The following is a 15,610-nucleotide window of genomic DNA, read 5'->3' as shown; positions in this document are numbered from 1 at the left end:
AGGAAATCAAAAGGATGGAGGGTGGGACATCCTGAGCAAGGTGAATTGCTTTAATTCTGGACCTCCCTCATCAAATCATTGAACTGTTGATTTTTTTTAAATCTAAAACTGGGGGGGGGGGGTGGCTAGGTGGCTAAGGTAGCACAGTGGATAGAACACTGGCCCTGGAATCAGGAGTACCTGAATTCAAATCCAGCCTCAGACACTTAATAATCACCTAGCTGTGTGGCCTTGGGCAAGTCACTTAACCCCATTTGCCTTGCAGAAAAAACTTAAAAAAAAAAACAAAAAAAACTAATCTAAAGCTGGGACTTTATCTCTATCAAATTTCACTTTACTGCCTCCCAAACTTGTTGATTCTTGACAATACTAGAACCTCTTCAATCTCTCTGCTTCAAATTTAATGATGTCCCCTCCAGGTTGACCCACCAGATATTATCCTAAAGGTTTGTTTGTTTTAATCAAACTTCTTTTTTTTTAAGGTTTTTGCAAGGCAAATGGGGTTAAGTGGCTTGCCCAAGGCCACACAGCTAGGTGATTATTAAGTGTCTGAGACTGGGACTTGAACTCAGGTACTCCTGACTCCAGGGCAGGTGCTCTATCCACTGCACCACCTAGCCACCCCTTAATCAAACTTCTTACCAAAATCCAAAGAGAGCCTAATAAAAACATCCCTCTAGATCTACCAGTTCATCAAATAGTGCCTATTCATTTGTGCCTATGTACTTGACAATATTTAGAAGCTGGGAATACAAAGATTTCCAAAGTCCCTGTTCTTAAGGAGTTTAAAAACCAATGTTCCAACTAATGTAAGACTCATAAGAAACACATCTTTCTTCTCTTAAGTGCTCATAAATCACCATTTTATAATCAAGTCCAAGATTTTATCTTAGCCCCTACAGCTACCAGAAACTTCCAAAGAGAAAAAAAGAGACACAATGAAGAGGGGGAGAGAGAGGGGGAGAGAGACAGAGACAGAGACAGACAGGCAGGAAAAGGAGAGTCAGTTTTTCTGGAAGTTCTCTACTTTTCCCCATCACAGTCTCTTGCAGCTCAGTAATGGTTCTGATTCAAAGACCACAAATGCAATCTTGACTGCTAGGAAGCACAGGGAATGACTGGGGAGAGGGGGCAGGGGAGAAGTTCCCTCATGCTATGGATCCCTTCTGTCCAACTACTTCTAAGACAGAGGCATCAACTCTTTGAAGGAAACTACTCTCAAAAGCAGTTAGGAAGACCCTTTCTTTGATTTCTTCCAAGATCTCCCCTATTTCCTGCCTCTGGGAGGGGAGGGGTCAATCAATCAATTCATCAATGAACAAATATTAACTAAGCACTTGCTATATGTGCTAGGGACAGTTTTGCTTTGGCTGTGCTGGTGAATGCAGAATCAAAATCATGTCAAGGCTGAAAGAGATCTCAAGAATAAACAGAAAGCATGATTAGAAGGAATCTAGGAAATAACCACAAAAACTGATTATAGGACACACAGCTAGGAGGGGCATTCAATAATCTAGTCCAACTTTCTCCTAAGAGGGAAAGTCATATGGTTGCTGGTGGTACAATGGATAGAGCACTAGCCTTGGAGTCAGGAGGATGGGAGTCCTAATCCAGTGGTCAGATACACTACCTTGTGTGACATTGGTCAAGTCACTTAATCCTGATTGTCTCACATCCAGGATCATCTCTCATCATCCTGATTCCTATCTTGCCCCTGGACCCAGATGGCTCCAGAGGAGAGAGTGAGACTGGTGATTTGGCACAGGCCCCCTCATTCAAATCCAAATCAGTCTTCTTCAAAAATGAAGGATAGGAGCAGCTAAGTGGTGTAGTGGAGAGAGCACTAGTTCTGGAGTTAGGAAGATCTGAGTTCAAATGCAACCTCAGACATTAAATAATTTACCTAGCTCTGTGACCTTGGACAAGTCACTTAATCCAATTATCTTGCAAAAAAAAAAATGAAGGATAAACATCAGTTCCTTGTCAAAGAGGACCAATGACCTCATGATGTTGGGGTCAAGGAACAGTGTGCCTGACTGTAGCTGATCAGATCAATATAAGCTGGGAAGGCTCTATCACAAGTCAGGGACAAATTGCCCATATTTAGAGTCAGAGCCAGCACTCAAATGCAGGGCTTCTGATTCCAAGTGATCCTTCCACTGCATACCAATGCCTCCCATCGTGCCAGCTACTAACACTGCCAATCGTCTGGAACAATGGAGGTTCCATTTCTTCTCTCTATCCTGTTTCCTTGACTGTACCCAAACATTACTGAGGAGGGACTCTGCTAAGTAACACTGTTCTCCCACAGGAGGCTGGTCAGAAGGACTAGTTATGACTTGTTAAATATATTTTAAAAACAAAACAAAACAAAACCTCAACAAACTAATGTGCTCAGTGCTGTCTCAACAGAAAGGCACTCGGTAGCCAGAGAAAACGAAGTATGAGAAGCCACCTTCATTCTACCGGTTTGTCCAGGTCTCACCATGTTTTGCACACTTACCATCTAGGTCATCTAATTTCCCTGGAGCTCTGCACAGAAGATTCCTCAGCCTGCTCCTGGCAGCTACTTTGGACAAACTTAATCGTTATTTCCAAGGATGACTGACTCTTGACCTGAAAAAAGCCACAAAGGATGGGGGAGAGGGGAGCCATAGTGAGCAAAGAAGGCATCACACCCTTGTGGACATATCCAAATGGCAACATTACATAGAAAACTAAAAGGGGCCCAGGGGAACAATAGCCCCAAATGTGAACAGAGTAAGTTATAATAACTCAGAGCCAAGTCCTCAGGGTAAAGAGAAGTCAAAGCATCAAAGAGGAAAAGCACTTGGAGGTCATTGGGTTCCAAACCCTTCAGTTTAAAGGAAGCCAAGGCACCAAAAGGTTAAATGGATTGGGCCCAGGAACATACAACTAATATCTGAAGGAGGTAAGATTTGAACCCAGATTATCCTGACCCCAAGTTCAGTGCTCTATCCACTATATCAAGCTAAAAGCATGTGATTTGGAAGGGCTACATCTTGGAGATAATCTAATTTAATACCCTCTTTTATGGATGAAAAACTTGAGGACTAGAGAGGCATTTTTTTAACCAATGGAAAAAAGCAATAGGTTGGGATCAGAAGACCCAAATTTCAATCCTGATTCTGCAATTTACTACATGTGAAACTTTGGGCAAGATCACCTCTCTGGTCTTCAATTTCTTTACCTGTAAAATGAAAGAAAAGCAATAGCTAGATGACCTCTAAGCTCCCTTCTACTTCTAAAACTACAATACCGTGATGCTGTTAAGTGATGATGGTAATAAAAAAAAGGTATGAGAGGTATTTAAAACAACAGATATGCATGGCTGCCCCACAACACACTTGTGATGAGGGACAAAGTGAAAGGAGAGAGAGAAAAGAATAGATAGGAATGGGGAAAAATAGAATGGAGGGAAATACAGTCAGCAATAGCAACTGTGGGGGGGAAAATATTGTAGCAACTTCTATGATGGATTTATGATAAAGAATGCAATCCACCCTAGAGACAGAGCTGATGGTATCTGAATACAGTATGAAGTACATTTTTCCCCTTTTCTCTCACTTTATTTTTCTTGAGGTTTCTCTATCTTTGTGGGGGTAGGGAGGATTATGTTTACTTCTACAACAAGAATATTGCAAAAATGTGAAAATAAATAAAATTAAATAAAAACATAAAAAAACAGATATGGAGTTTGAACCTAAGTCCTCTGGTTCCAGGCCTTGTGCTTTCCAACAATCCAGAACCCAAAGAGAAACTCCCCAAAGACATGTTATGGATCATCTACCTCAATGCCTTCATTTTACAAAGAGGAAAGGGAAGCTTGGGTTAAATGATTTACCTAACATCTCTATCTTCATCATCATCATGATGTCTTATATTTATAGGACACACACACACACACACACACACACACACAGACACACACACACAGACACACACACATAGTATACTACTTAACAAATATTATTTCATTTGATCCCCAACCCTGAAAGGGAGATGCTATTATTATCCCCATTTTACAGGTGAGGGAAAACTGAGGAAAACAGAAATCAAGTGACTTGCCCAGGGTCACACAGCATCTGAACCAGATTTAGATTTCTAGCACTCTATCAACTGGGCACCTAGCTGTCTCATATTTGGTTACAAATCTAGAGTCAGATCCTGGGATTATAGATGAACACTTCAGTGGCTATTTCCTCCAAATCATCCTAGTCCAGAACTCACTTTTTGAGAGAAATTGGAAAACAATTAGGAAGAAACTAGGTGTAGACCAACATCTCATATCATATCCCAAGATAAGGTCAAAATGTGTACATGTGTATACAACTTACTATCAGATTACTTGCTATCCTAGGATGGGAGGAGGAATCAGTGGGAGGAAGAAAACTTTGCAAAAATGAAGGTTGAAAACTATATTTAAATATTAATTAAAATTAAAATTAAAAAATGGATACATGATTTGAACAAAAAGTCCAATAAGCAAATTAGGGAAACATGGGGAAAAATTACCTGTCAGATCTATGGATAAGGGAAGACTTTATGATTAAACAAGAGATAGAGATCATTATAAGATGTAAACTGGATAATTTTAATTGCATGAAATTAAAGAGATCTTGTACAATAACACCAATGCAACCAAGATTAGAAGGAAAGCAGAAAACTGAAGAGGGAAATTTTTACATCAAATTTCTCTGATAAAGGCCTCTTTTCTAAAACATATAGAGAACTGGGTCAAATTTAGAATGGAAGACATACCCCAACTGATGAATAGTCAAAGAATATGAACAGGAAGTTTTCAGAAGAAGAAATCAAAGCTATCTATAGTCATATGGAAAAATTGCTCTAAATCACTATAGATTAGAGAAATGTAAATTAAAACAATTTTGAGGTACCACCTCACATCTATTTGATTGGATATATATACCAGAAAAGGAAAATGACAAATGCTGAAGGGGATGTGGGAAAACTGGGACATTGATTCACTATTGGTGGAGTTCTGGAGAGTAATTTAGAATTATTCCCAAAGGACTGTAACACTGTGTATATCCTTTGACCAAATGATACCCTGCTGTTATTATTCAGTCATACCCAACTCTTCAAGACCCCATTTGGGATTTTTGTTGATAAAGACATTGGAGTGGTTTGCAATTTCCTTTTCTAGCTCATTTTCTAGATGAAGAAACTAAAACCAAAAGGATTAAGTAACTTAGCTACTAGGTATCTGAGGTCAGTTTTGAACTCGTCTTCCAAATTCTGTTCACTGCACTACCTAGGTGCCCTAGCAATACCACCCCTAAGCCTGTACCCCAAAGAAAACAAAGGCAAAGGAAAAGGTCCTACATGTACAGCAATTCTGATCGCAATTCTTTTTGTGGTAGCAAAGAACTGGAAATTGAAGGAATGCCCATCAACCACAAAACAGTTGAACAATTTGTGTTATATAATTGTGATAGGGGATGACTAGGTGGCGCAGTAGATAGAGCATTGGCCCTGGAGTCAGGAGTACCTGAGTCCAAATCCAGCCTCAGACACTTAATAATTACCTAGCTGTGTGGCAAGTTAAGTGGCAAGCCACTTAACCCCATTGGCCTTACCAAAAAAAAAAAAAAAAAAGAAAGAAAAAGAAAAAAGAAAAGAAAAAAAAGAAAAAATATAATTGTGATAGAATATTATTTGTTCTGAAAGAAATGATGACCAGAAAGATTTCAGAAAAACTTGGGAAAATTTATATGAACTGATACACAGTGAAGTTAGCACAGCCTGGAGAAGCTAACATAGCAACTGGAATACTATCCAATGATCAACTATGACAATTCCCAGACAATCAGGAAGGATTTATGATGGGAAATGCTATCTGCAGATACAGATGGAAACATGTCTTTTAAAAAAAAACTTTATTTGGAGGGGCAGGTAGATGACGCACCCTTGACTCCATCAATCTGAGTTCAAATCCAGCCTCAAGACACTTAATAATAACGTAGATGTGTGATCTTAGTCAAGTCACCTAACCCATTGCCTTGCAAAAATACAACCCCCCCTTAAAACCCTTTATTTTTCTTATATTATTCTTAAGTCTGTTTCCTTTTGCAGCATGGCTATTAAAGAAATATGGGTTGCATGCTTGCACATGTATAATCATATTAAATTGCTTGCCTTCAAGGAGAGAGGAGGGGGAAAAAGAATTTGAAACTCAAAAGTTTTCCAAATGAATGTTAAAATTTTTTTACATGTAATTGAGAAATACTTAACAAAATAAAACTATATTGGAGAAAAATATAAAAACAAAAATAATAAAATAAATTTTAAACCATCCTTGTCCCAGGAAAGCTTCAAATGTATACCAATTTCTACATCTGGAAAATGAGACTCACCCTTGCCTCATAAAATTGTGGTAAAGACCAAGTGGGATAATGTAATGTCTGCAGTTTCTAGAACTGCAGAGCACTATTCAAATACAAGGCTACATCCACATCGGTATTAGACCAGAGCTAGAAGGGAGATCATGAGCCAGCTAGTGTAATCCCCACATTAGACAGAGGGGACACTGAGACCAGTGAGGTATAATTATTTTTAGTGGCAGAGCTGGGAGGATGCCAGTACTTCTGTTCCTGACCTGAAGGAAGAAGCTATATGGTATGCAGGAAAGGGCACTAGAGGCTTAAATTTAAATCCCAGCTGAGACACTTAACCAGTTACAGAAACAGGAGCAACTCAATTCACCTCCCTTGGTTTCCTCATCTACAAAGCAGAGCTGAAGAATATTTTCACTGCAGAGATACTGGGATGATGGTTCTTTGTAAACCCTGAAGCACTTTAAAAAATGTGAGTTATGGGACGACTAGGGAGCGCAATGGATAGAGCACTGACCCTGGAGTCAGGAGTACCTGAGTTCAAATCTGGTAGCTGTGTGGCCTTGGGCAAGCCACTAAACCCCATTTGCCTCACAAAAACCTAAAAAAAAAATGTGAGTTATAACTTTGAGTTAGTGCCTATGAGCTGGGAGAGATCCTCTTGCTCAGAACAATCAAGGTGAAGAACAAGTCCTTTCTTGTCAGCCTACAATCTTGGCAAAGAGGGGGCTGAGGCCACACTATGTCAGAGGAGTCAGTGCTCTGTCTTGGAAAGACTCTCCGTATGATACCGAAGACTCGCTGCTATTGCCCAGAAGATATTCCCTGGGCTCCAAGTCAAACCCAAAGGAACAGGAAGGAAGGCAAGCCCTAAAGAGGGCTAAGCTAGAGCTAGGTGGGTACTAGCCAAAGATGGCACTTGGGAGTGGGGAGAAAGGGATGGGCAAGGGGAGACCTGGTTCAAGTTGACAGATGACACCACTGTTTGGGAGTTGGTGTTGAGAAACTACAGATTCACATTTAACAGTCTCCAAACCTACAAGGGTCTCTCTTATAATTAAGGTAGTGCCCCAGTCTTACAAACACCCCTTAGGCTACCTTTCTGAGACTTTTTTTAGAAGAAATTTTAACCTGGTTTCAGTTGGGAGTGAGGAGGGGTCATGGTTTGATTGCTCCCAACCAGTACCCCCTAGGGCTGACCCTGAAGACTGCATTATAATGAAAGATAAAGGGTCAGGATTAAAAAAAAAGAAAAGAAAATTGACAGATGATGTAGCAAAAGCCTTAGGCCTCGAGCCAAACCCAATAATCATAGCTGACATTTATACAACGTTTTATGGTCTACAAAGTGCTTTACATGTTATTAAATGGTCTTGTGAGTTGAGTAGAGTAATTATTATCATTCCAACTTTACAGGTAAAGGAAACTGAGTCCACAAGAGGTGAAATATTGGGTTTACCTTGGGGTCTCACCTAATATTGATAAGCAAGAGAGGGGTTCAAAAGAAAGGATAGCAACCACAATGGGAAAGGGTGTGAGATTGGAGCAGATGAGGATTGGCTGAAGGAATGAAAGACATTTAGCCTGGAGAAGAGAAGACTTAGCTGAACATATTAACAGTCATCAGTACTTTGAAGGGCTGTCAAGCATTCTGTTCGGTCTTAAGAGTCTCCTTTGCTGGCTCTGCATCCCTCACTTCCATTAACTTTGGATATTTCCCAACTTTCTGTCTTGAACTTCCTTTTCCCTCTATACTTTTCACCAGCCAGCCAGCCAGACATTAAAAAAAAATACCATTTTAAACTTATCATATCTAAAACTAAGTTGTTCAGTTTCCCCAACTTTTACCCCCCCAAATCTTATCCTCTTCTAATTTAGTCATTTTCAGTTGTATCTGATTTTCTGTGATCCCTTTTGAGCTGTTGTGTGGTTTTTTTTTCCAGTTTATTTTCCAGATGATGAGGCAAATAGGATGAGGTGACTTAACCAGGGTCACACAGCTAGTAAGTGTCAGAAGTCACATTTGAACTCAGGTCTTCCTGATTTCAAGTCAGCATGTAACACACTGTGTCATCACATAGTTGTCCCCTTCACCTGTGAAGGTGCCCCTGGCCTCCCAGTCTTGGGTTCATAATGTCAGTCTCAGTCTCATCACTTCTCTCCTAGCCCATGCATCCAATCAGTTGCCACATTTTGTTGTTTCTGTATTCACAACATCTCTCCAATTCAGCCCTCTCTCTCCACTCATACAATGACCATCTTGATTCAAACCCCTCTTGCCTGGATTATTGCAACAACCTACCAAGCGGATTCTGTAATTCAAACTTCTCAGCCCTCCCATCCACCCTGTACACCACTGACAAAGCCATTTTCCTTAACCACAAATTTGGCCATCTGACTATCCTGCTCAACCAAGTCCAGGGGCTGCCTGTCGCTTCTAGAATGCCATGTTCAGCTATTAAAGCCCTACCCAGCCTAGTCTCCACCATCTTTCCAGCCTCATTGGATTTCCTCCTCTTTTTGCCCTTCTCTCTTTTCTACTCCTCCCATACTGTGCTCCCTTCTCCTGGCTCTATGCTCGAGCAACGATCAGCCCCCATACCTGGCATGGGCACCTTCCATACCTCTGTCTAACAGATTCCATCTCTTCTTTTTAGATGAATCCCAACAACCTCCCTGCATGAACCTTTCCTGCTTCCAATTGCTAGTGCCAAATCACCTTATATTTTAACAATCTATTTATATTTATTTTACCATACATATATGGATATATATGGTATATACAGTATATATATACAGGTATATATCCCAAACTGGAATATAAGATTCTCGTGAATAAGGATATTGCATTCTTTGTATGGTACTACCAGCACGCCTGCCCCAACCAGTGCTTAGCACCTAGTAAGAAATTAATAAATACAAGATAACTAATTAGTAGGCAGAGTGAGGAGCAATGGGATGGATGTAGCTATGGTTATATCTTGACACAGGAAAAACTTCCTAAGAAATAGAGCGATTCAGGGGTGGCCAGGTAGCGCAGTGGATAGAGCCCTGGTCCTGGAGTCAGGAGTACCTGAGTTCAAATCCAGCCTCAGACACTTAATCATTACCTAGCTGTGTGGCCTTGGGCAAGTCACTTAACTCCATTTGCCTTGCAAAAAAGAAATAGAGCAGTTCTAAAATTAAATTGCCTGCCTTTGAGAAGTAGTGAGTTCCCTCTTCAGGGAAGTCAAAGAAAGGATGAGCCTTGCAGAGGTCACAGGTAGAGGATTCTCTTCTTCATGCTGAGATACCTTCCAGTTCTAGAATATTGTGAAGTCTGTGATACTGCCCAGCTTACCAGGAATCAGGGGAAGGAAGAAGGAATCCCAGCTCTACGATTTACAATCTGCGTGGCCTTGGGGGCAAGTCTATTCCACTCACCTGGCATCAGTTTGCTCATCTTTAAAATGAGGGGACTGAATTAGATGAACCCTAAACTTTCCTGAAATTCTAAATCCAATGATTGATAATACCTTTACTACTCCACTCACTGGGATGCCATGAGAAACAAATTCATGTGCATATAATAGGTTCGACTGTAGGAGTGTCTGCCTGTGAGTTCCCATGGGCTGTGGTCCTTGTGGCAGTGGTAGTGTCATTATCAGGTTTTCTAGAAAGGTGCATCCAGAGCTCTAACCATACCATCCCCCCATCCCCATCTCCCTAAAGTGTTGGCATGCTGCTCAGCCTAGAACCAAGCATGGCCTAAGGGTCTTTTCCCTTCAAAAACAGGAAGGGATGCACTGCCAAAAAGCAAATAAACAGGAACTCCAGCTGGTCCCAGTTTGTTTTGAAGCTCTCAGTTCTCCTTCCGGACTCCTAAGAGGGAGCCCCGTGGAGTCATCAAAACCTCCAGGCTCTAATATGGGCTGTAAGCGATTCCTCCCCGACTAGACAGTACATGCCAGCAGATGCATTAATTAATGGGTCTCAATGCTCCCACTATTTACCACCCCCCAACTCCCAGCACCTCTAGGACCTTGGCCAAACATTGTACTTGATAAAGACTTGAATTAACGTTGGGCCAAATGTTGCTTTTCTTTTGTCTTCCCAAAGCATGCTTTGACCCTTCAAAGGAAGGTATGTCCTTCCATGTCCTCAGATTATCCACTCTGTCATCAAGAAGAATCTAGTTTCTTCTTTTCTCCCCTAGTCTTGCCAACATAATGCCTTTTGCAGTTTCTTCAGGAACTAACACCAAACTATCCCACTTCAATCTACGAAAGATTATAGACTCTGAGAAGAGAAGTACAAAGAATTAAATGATCTCTGTTCACAAAGGAGTCAAGTACATGATAAATATGCAACATGAATATAAAGTTAATAAATACAAATATATACAGCTCAGTTCCAAACAGGTCTTTTGGGAGGGAAGGTACTTGCAGTTGAAGTCAGAAAGTTTTGTGCAAAGAGATTCATTTAAAAGAAAGGCTCTATGAGATAGAAAGGAGAGTGCCCATTCCAGGTATGGGGGCTGCTCAAGTAGAAAAGAGAGAAAAAGCCAATTTGGTTGGATCACAAACCACAGGAGGAGGAAGAATATCCAATGATGCTAGAAAGAGACCAGGATGAGTAGGGCTTTAAAAGCTGAACACGGATATTTATGTTTTTATTCTAGAAGCAACAAGAAGCCCTGAAGTTGTTGAGCAGGGGAGCCATACGTTCAAATTTGTGGTTAAGGAAAATGACTTTGGCAGTGGTGTGTAGGGTGGACAGGAGTGCTGAGAGATTTGAATTAGAGAATCCAATTAGTGGATTGTTACAGTAATCTAGCCAAGAGGTGATGAAGGCCTGAATTAAGATAGTAGCCATGTGAGAGGAAAGAGTTGGATGCAAGAGATGTTAAGAATACAGAAACAGCACAATTTGGTAAATGACTGGATATAAAGACTATGAAAGGAGGAGAGACAAGAGTAATGCTGAGATTATGAGCCAAAATATTCAAAGGATGGTGCCTTCAACAGAAAGGGAAGTTTGGAAGCAGGTAGGATTGGGTGGGGGGGGGGGGGGCAAAATAGGGGAATTTAGTTCCAGAGATGTTGGCTTAAAGATATCACCAAGCCATTCAGTTTGACATGTCCAAGAGACAACTGGTGATACAGGTGTGAAACTCACAGAAGAGGCAAGGGCAGTGAAAAAAAAGGGGAAGAGGAAGATAGAAAAGGGAGGAAGAGAGGAAAGGAGGGTCAGAGAAAGGGAGCCAGCGCCAACTGGAGCCTTGGGAAGTATCCCTATTTTGAGCTGCGATACTAAAAAGGAAAAATTCTCCAATTTCATTCTTCTCTGGTCAAAGAATATATGGAATACTACTTCAGTTCCAGGTGATGAGTTTAAGGAAGCCAAATCACGTCCAGAGGAGAGCTACCAGTATGATGATGGGGATGGAGGTCATGTGATCCAAATAATGAACAAAGGAAATTGAGATACCTAACCTGGAGAAGAGAACAAGCACCTGGAGGGAACCTGAGAGCTGCCTTCCAGGATATAAAAGCCATTCAGGTAGAAGATGAATTAAGGCATGTCCCATGTAGCCCTCAAGTACCAAAGGTGGATATCACAAAGGGGAAGATAATATTAAATAATACTATCTTTTATTTACCAAATACTTGTAGGAAAGCTAAAATCCCATTTACAAGGAAAAATCTAGGAGAAATGAAGCATTCCTTGTCAGAGATAGCCACAGAATAATACAATTTCAAAGTTGAAAGAACTTCTACACCAAAGATCAAGGACACACCTGAGAAGCAGAACCTACTAAAACATTTCCCTAACATGGTCACAAGGTTGTGCTGTGCAACACTTCCCAAGAACACATCACTTCCCTGGAAGACCAGTCCACTCCCAGGAAGATAACTTGAATTATCAGGCTTATCCTTACATTGAACCTAAATTTTGTTTATTGACATCTTCTACTCATCACTCCTGAGACCCAGAAAAAGAAGTCAGTCTCTCTTCCAGGTGACATTCCCACCAAAATTTAAATAAGCACCTTGAGTTTAAGGATTCCTGCTTTCTTTATCCAGCTCCCCTGAGATGGACCCAGGGTTCTACCTTCTTGGTTAGTCCCACTGGAAGCTGTCCAGCTTATCAAGATCCTAAACCATGGTGCCAGAACTAAGCACAGTATTCTGTATGTGACCCGACTAGGAGAGAGGACTATGGACCTATCACCTAAAACCTGGACTGACTTTTTTTGGTTATCATGTGAAACTACTGACTCATTAACTCATTCACTACACTAACCCCAGTCCCCCATTTATTTTTCAGATAATTGGCATCTTACAATACCTTCCCCATCTCAGACTTGTGAGGTTGTGAACCTGAGTTCATTCTATCCTTATTAATTTTCATCTTATTTTAGAGTAACTCAATATTATGGCCTGTTGAGAACTTTTTTGGTGTCATGGCTACCATGAAGTATGTAGCTGCTCACTTTATGCAAAGAACTATGCTGCACACTGAAGATACAAAGACTTAACTGAGATAGCCCCAACCTTCAAGGAGTTTAGTCTACTGAGGGGTTGCAATATGTTCATAGATAAGGAAATGCCAGATAAAAGCAAAACAACTACAAAGCAATTTAGAGAAGGAGAATAAGGGGTGGAAGAGATGAGAGAGCCCCCAAAAGCAGAGATGAGAAGGGAGAGCATTCCTTGTATGGTAGATAGCCTGGTCATGAAAAAAGAGATGGAATATGATATAAAGGGAATGGCGAGTGGGACAGTTTGGTCGAAACAAGGAATATGTGAGAGAAAATAATCTATGATCTTAATGGAAAGAGAGTCTGGAGCTAGATGTCAAATAGAGAAATTTGTATGTGATACTTAAGGCACTAGGGAAACATTGATTCTTTAGTAGCTTGACTATGCCACTGAGACACAGTCAAATTTTTACTTTAGGAATATCAATTTACCAGTTATAAAAGGATTGTTTGGAAAAGGAAGAGAAAGGAAACAGGGAGATCAATTTGGAGGTGAGAGGTGACACAGGTTTGAACTAGGGTAATGGCCATGTGAATGGAGACAAAAGGACAAATAGGAATTATGGGGGTGGGGGGGAGAATGAGACCTAGATGTATAAATATGAAAGCATGATAGTTGAAAGTATAGAAATGGGGGTGGCTAGGTGACGCAGTGGATAGAGCATCGGCCCTGGAGTCAGGAGTACCTGAGTTCAAATCCAGCCTCAGACACTTAATAATTACCTAGCTGTGTGGCCTTGGGCAAGCCATTTAACCCATTTTCCTTGCAAATAAAACTAAAAAGAAAGCAAGTATAGAAATGGATAAAGTCACCATGACAGAGCATTGACAGAGAAAACCTATGACAGGACCTGATAAGCAGACTACCTGTGCTATTATCAAAATAATAAAAAAATTAAAATAGCTCCAAGTCTTCAAGACTTTTGGGGAGCCTCCTTTCTAGATTGTCTGGGAATCTAGCCATTAATTCAATTCCAAATCTACCTGTTTATATTATCAGTTTATACCATCCTTTCTAGATTGTCTTTGAACCATTAATGATCATTGTTGGGAATCTAGCCATTCAATCAATTCCAAATCTACCTGTTTATACCAATAGCCAACATAATCCCAATTTTTCCACAAGAAGAACAAGAGTATCTTTATCAAATACCTTGCTAAAATACCTAACCTATTAGTCTACTTATGCCATAAAAATATGGAAATCAGTTTTGAGTTTCTTATGATTTAAGGTAGATGACAATGGACACTCTTACCTCCATTTTACAGACAAGGAAACTGAGGCACAAAAGTTAAACAACTTGTCCAAAACTACAGAGTTAGTGTGGAATTTAAGTATGGAAACCAGACCTTTTCAATTAAGCTAGGAGCAGCCCTAAAACAAAACAAGACAACCAAAAAAGCACTTTTTAAAAGTAAACAGCTATAAATGTAAAAGTGACGGTACTTTTATCTCAGCTATAACTAAGCTCAAATTATATTTCCTACTCAAGGAGAGATATTATTCATATTATAAACATCAATTTATATTTGCAGATAAGAACTTCAGTTTTTATAGGTTGAAAGGTAGAGTCAAGGAAGATTTTAGGTCTTCTTAGAAAAAGCTGGTTAAGTAATTGTAATCAGCTAATTTTTCTATCCATTGATAACAAGCATTTCCCTGTACCTGTCCTATTCCTCACCCTACTTTATGACCCTTGATAACTGCAATAATTACTTCTGGAGCTTTTACCTTTTGTTGAAAGGCTGGGACAGATCCATTTGTGAAAGCAATGGGGTTTCTCAAACCATTTCAAACCCAGCCCTCCTAGATGTGGGAGGAGATGTGGAACTCTGCTTAAGAGTTCTGGTTGTCTGAGCATTCAATTAACAAGAAAGAAGGCTTTAGCAACGGAGATGGCCATAATAAACAATCTACAATCTTCACTTGAGTATGTCTCAATGACTTGGAATTACAGAATCATTTTTCTACATACAAGATATAATTTTATCATAATATATAATTTTTAGAGCTGGAAGGAACTTCTATTCCAACCCTTCCATCTGAGAGCTGAGGAAACTGGGGCCTAAACAGGGGAAGTGACTTTGAAGGAAGACTGGCAAGAGCTGGGACTGTGTCTATGGTCAAAGGAATAAAAGTTTCCTCAGAGTAACATTAACTGACCATTCGAGAATCTACCAGTAAACTGTTGGCTCAGCACCAAACAGTCCTTAGCATTAATAGGAGAAGTTTCTGGTCACATCCTTGATAATTTCCTCATCATTACAACCATTTCCTAATATGACTCCCTAGAACCACTGGCTCTCAAGCCAAAGAAGTTATGTTCCTTCCAATCTCATCCAACTCTGATGCTCCCTGCCTCTGTGACTTTGGGTATTCAATGCTGCCTGGGCATCTAGTATTCTCATCTGTAAAATGAGAAGGTAGTACCAGATAGCCTCTGAAGTCCTTTCCAGTTCTAGAACCTATAAACTGTTATTTTGAGATAGTTCAAATCACCCTCTACACATTTCCTTCCTGGACTACACTTTGAGGTTTGGTAAGGCCAGAGATGGGGTATTATTATTTATCATGCTTTATAATGGGGGGAAAGTGACATTCCACAGGTCTCCCCCACAAAACACACAGAAACTGCTTCCCAATACAAGTCTCCTTCAGGAAAGATTCAAGCTTAATTTGGGGGGTTGGTGTCTGAATTTCATCCCAGAG

General features: G+C 40.3%; 1 protein-coding gene across 9 annotated transcripts in view; it reads right to left on the bottom strand.

Moving 5' to 3' along the window:
- The window catches only part of LUZP1 (leucine zipper protein 1), a 99,165-nt gene that overhangs the window by 21,187 nt on the left and 62,368 nt on the right, over positions 1–15,610 (bottom strand). For 7 of the 9 annotated variants that reach the window (XM_074218167.1, XM_074218169.1, XM_074218165.1 and 4 more), the window contains one exon: positions 2,504–2,616. The exons of the other annotated variants lie outside the window; for them this stretch is intronic. The gene's annotated coding sequence lies outside the window, so the exon portion shown is untranslated. The remainder of the gene's footprint in view (positions 1–2,503; positions 2,617–15,610) is intronic. 9 annotated transcript variants of the gene reach the window in all.

The sequence above is a fragment of the Macrotis lagotis genome, chromosome 1 (genome assembly GCF_037893015.1).
Source record: "Macrotis lagotis isolate mMagLag1 chromosome 1, bilby.v1.9.chrom.fasta, whole genome shotgun sequence".
Taxonomy (NCBI): Eukaryota; Metazoa; Chordata; class Mammalia; order Peramelemorphia; family Peramelidae; genus Macrotis; species Macrotis lagotis.
Note: the sequence above shows the minus strand (reverse complement) of the source record. Positions and strands in the feature narration are given on the sequence as shown.